Here is a 4,623-nt window from a genome sequence, read left to right as displayed (position 1 = left end):
GAAATCCCTTTTTGGGATGTGGGTTTTGTCTTTTGCCATTCTTGTTTTTCTGATAGCGTAAATTACATGGGTGTAGAGTTTGAGCTGGAGTAGGTTCATGTATTTTGCATTCACTTCAGTGATAATCTATTGAAACTTCATTGTGAATAATCTGTTTTTGGGATGTGGGTTTGTTTGCTTTTACCATTATTATTGTTCTGATAGCTTAAATGACATGAGTATATAATTTAAGCTGGAGTAGATTCATGTATGTTGTATTTACTTCAGTGTAAATCTCTTTGAAGCTCATTGTGAAATCCTTCTTTTTTGTGTGTGAGAATGGTAACTCGATTGTGACAATTCCTTTTTGGGATGTGGGTTTTTTTCTTTTAAAATTCCTTACTGTTCGGTTTGTTTAAGGTTCATAGGTATAGGATTTGAGCTGGAATGAGTTCATGTATCTAGTATTCACTTCAGTGCTAATCTCTTCAAAGTTCATAGTGACAATTTCTTTTCCGGATGTGGTTTTTTCTTTTCTTTTTCCTTTCTTGTCGTTCTGTTAGTTTAAATTACATGGGTTTAGAATTTGGGCTGGAATAGGGACAATATGTTGATGCATTCTGCCAACCACAAATTTGATAGGCCTGGCGAAGCTGAAGCCTCCATTCAAAAGAGATGGAGCAACAACTACAGGTACTAGTTTCCCACTATGTTAAAATATTTATTCTACTTCGAATTTGGAACTATTGCTAATTACATGATCTTTCTAGGGAATTCTAGCCAGGTCAGTGATGGTGCGGCTGCAGTGCTTCTCATGAAGAGAAGTATAGCTATGCAGAAGGGACTTCCAATTCTTGGTGTTTTCAGGTAAGCTATATTATTTGCATATGAATAGAGATTGTTCTTTTGTGGTTAGTACTGATCACCATGATGCTCAATATACACAATTAGTCGGATAATTCGCAACTATATTCAGGCAGTAGCTATTATGTGCTAACAAAGTCAAATATGCTTTTAAAAGGTAACAATAATATGCCCTTTAAGATAGAAGGGGAAATCAACAACATAATTGGTTGGTATTTTATCTCAATCTTGAATCCACATTCTTCTTTCATTGTTCTCTTTTTCCATTTTTGTAGATGCAGCAATAGCAATGTTTTTAGATACAAATAAACTAACTTAGCACGAGTTTTGATGTTACTGTTTTCATTAACAAGATTTGTGACTACATCAACTGCCCATTGAATGATACCATTGGCTTCTCGATAGTTCTAAACATCTTTGTGCCTGTTCAGCTTATTAGCAAGATGAGGCAAAGCTCTAGCGTCACAATCAGTTGTTGGTGCTCCGACTATACATAAAATTGAAAATCTAAAGAAGTCGTATGATAGATGCAAGAGTTAAGAACTACACAATGTGTTATTTATATTTCAAATTTCCACTTCCTCTTTTATTTATATTTCATATTCACACTAGTATTATTTAGATAAAATTATTCATGGAACCTTCTTTACAATTGCGTATGCTTTGTGGTTTATTATCTTTAGGGAGTACTCAGGACTATCCCTTAGCTACTATATCAACAACTTTAAGCCCATGAAAGTAGTCCAAGCCTTAGCACACTTACCACAAATATTGTGTTGTTATAGTGGTCTCGATAATTTCTTTCTTTCTTTTGGAGACAGATACAACTCTCTAGAAGATAACGTTAAGCAGCTGTAAGAATACAATGTAGTCATTATGAACTCGCTCACTCTAGTTTGGATGAATAATATGACTGATTTGTTGAATATTTGTTTTTTTTAGATACACACTCTGTATAACTAAGAAATATTGTAAGATGCTAACTTTGGAGATATTGACTTCGTCAACTGCACATTCACTATCTTCTACCATCTTTGTAAGTGTAACTCTTTAGGATATTTTGATTATCGTCGTGTGGCTTCTTTGATTTGTATGTCTTTTTATTAGGTAGTTTTTTTGTTTTTGCTTCTAAAAACTACATGTTGAAGATTCATTTAGGTAGCTTTCAGCTGTGATGTGTGTTGCAAAGTTAAAAGTTGTAGTCTTTGCTTACCATCTCCGACTAAGATTTGTACGAAAACAGGAGTTTGATAGCATGACAGGCACCCAGTTTTTTTCTGGTGGCTTTACAGGTAATCTGCAATTAGCTATGTGATGCCTTGTTTTGCTGACCCTTTTTCTCTAGTTTTCACCATTTTTAAATTCTAATGTTTGTAAGCTGATGAATGATTGTTAAGTAGGAACATCAAGTATGGTGACAACTCTCTAGAAAGAAACAGAATGATTTACTATTGTAGCTGCCTGTTTGAGTCCTTTAATTTCCTCTCCACCTTGATCTCACACAACTTGTATTATCTGTGCTATAACTTTGGATTGGATTTAAAGGGTTGTTATTATGTAAATAGTACTGACACCATGATGCTCAATATACCATTAGTCAGGTAAGCTGCACGTAGTTATGTAACGTCCAGTTCTGCTCTTGTTTTCCTGATGCTCAAAGAGGAAAGGTGATAGCTGAGGCTGAATGCCATCATAATGTAGGTATCCTATGTTCAAAATTCTGCAAAACTTAATGAATGGTACACTGGAAAATTGCAGTCAGACTGTCGAGACATGAAATCGATCTCCAGCAGTCCAATCCATTACATTTGCGGAAAGAAATAGATTTTTGAGATGAAAACTATTTCCTCTATCCTACTAAGCCTAAAGTTAGAGCAGAAACTAACATCAGTTGTTGATCATCTTGTTCAGGAATTCAGCTTGCTCAGGAAAGTATTCCAATAGGGACCCAAAAATCTAACCCGGCAGGACCACAACAGTTCTTTTCCGATCATTACTAATGATACTTGCTTACTTGAATTTTCATGTGTGATTTCTGGTATTTTTATATGAAGTAGGTGAGGAGTGAAATGTTTCACTGGTCTCTAGGACAATGGCAGCTGTGTGTGAAGATCATGAAATTTATGTGAAGATAATGAAATTTCCTACTATCAATTATTAGTTTGGACGTAAATGATCAACACAAGTATATTGAATATTGCTTATTTTTTGCCAGCTGGTGCATCTATAGACTACAAGATTATAGGATTTGGATTATAATATTAGCACATCCAGCTTACTATATGACATTAAAATATTCATGTATATTCTGTCCATTCACTTTTTATTTCTTCTTTATTTTACAGGCTTCCCCTGGCCCCAAAAAGATTGTGGGTGTTTTCTCCAAAGCAAATGAATATGCTGAAATGAACCACAACTTTTTGGGCTGTGCAGAAAATGCCTTGGGGATATGTGAATGGTTAGAATCTAAAGGTCATCAGTACATTGTCACTCCTGAAAAGGAAGGACCAGATTGTGGCCAGTTACTACTAATCTATAATCTCTCATGTTCTATCCATTACTCCACTGAAGCCTATGCATTTCTAAGGATAGTCCCTTTACCGATTTACTCTTCATGCTTGTACAACTAAACACATCTGGAAAGGAGTAGTTTTTTTTCGTTTAAAACATACCTGTATGTGTTTAGATTTTAAAAAATAAATGGCTCACGCGAGGAGAATTTAATGGTCATAGCAGGAACATTTATTCCTGATCTCCATGTGTTGATTTCGACCCCTTTTCATCTTGTATGTCACAATTGAAAGGATCAAGAAGGCAAAAAATCTACAACTTCTGCTGACAGGTGGAATTGGATCAGATCATATTGATCTGAAAGCGGCTGCTGCTACTGGATTCACAGTAACAGAGGTCACTGGAAGCAATACTGTCTCAGTTGCGGATTAAGATGGATTTTGAGCTAGAGAATCAAATTGGAGCAAAATTTGAGGAAGATCTCGATAAGATGATGTCGAAATGTGACATAGTGGTCATCAATACGCCTTTGGCGTGATGCAAAAAAAATTTGATATTCTTTTTGTGTGAACCACTGCTACGAGTAATATGTTGTTAGAGATCATGTTTTCTTTACCTTCTTCCTTTAATTTTCTATTTTGAGCTTTGTCATCAGTTAGAGGTCATCAATAGGATGATAGATGTTCTCAGCAACTTGTGTTGCCAGAATAATATGATTTCTAATGAAGTATTTTAAAGATTTTTGGAGATGTAACAGTAGTTCCATATCTTGTTGAATTGTCGAATCCTTTGAAGAAAGAAATACTTCTAAAACTATATTGAGTGTTTTCTTTTAGTTATTTTCCCTCAAATTTAGGATACAGTGGAGATGTTTGGTACCCACAACCAGCTCCCAAGGACCATCTGTGGCGCTACAAGCCAAACCAAGCTATGACTCCTCATATTCTAGGACTACCATTGATGCACAGGTTTGTAAATACTCTGTTTTCTCCAATTTCTTTAGGCTTTTCTTATTCTTTACTTTCACGACATTATAATTGTGAGCAAACTGAGAGAAGCTTGTTACTAGCAATTTTGCAGTTGAGGTATGCAGCTAGAACAAAGGATATGTTGGATAGGTACTTCAAGGGTGAGGATTTCCCTGCGTGTGGGCTGCAAGTGCTCATATCATAATTGTTGTTCTTGGTTCAAGCGTTTTATCTTGGGCTTGCTATTGCTCAACTTTGTTGGATTGATGGTACTATTGTTATACTTTTATTCTCTTTTGTT

The 4,623-nt window shown here is 35.4% G+C and overlaps 1 long non-coding RNA gene and 1 pseudogene across 1 annotated transcript; both read left to right on the top strand.

The window, feature by feature from the left end:
* The first annotated feature begins 364 nt into the window (after nt 1-364).
* Nucleotides 365-2,410, top strand: LOC125875699 (uncharacterized). The gene is made up of 3 exons (XR_007447456.1): nt 365-672; nt 750-846; nt 1,786-2,410. It is a non-coding gene; the product is annotated as an uncharacterized LOC125875699 (long non-coding RNA).
* A 220-nt stretch (nt 2,411-2,630) lies between these two features.
* On the top strand, nt 2,631-3,877 carry LOC125875696 (formate dehydrogenase, mitochondrial-like; annotated as a pseudogene).
* The last annotated feature ends 746 nt before the right edge of the window (nt 3,878-4,623 follow it).

The sequence above is a fragment of the Solanum stenotomum genome, chromosome 9 (assembly GCF_019186545.1).
Source record: "Solanum stenotomum isolate F172 chromosome 9, ASM1918654v1, whole genome shotgun sequence".
In the NCBI taxonomy this organism is placed as follows: domain Eukaryota; kingdom Viridiplantae; phylum Streptophyta; class Magnoliopsida; order Solanales; family Solanaceae; genus Solanum; species Solanum stenotomum.
This window is presented reverse-complemented; position numbering and strand designations above follow the sequence as displayed.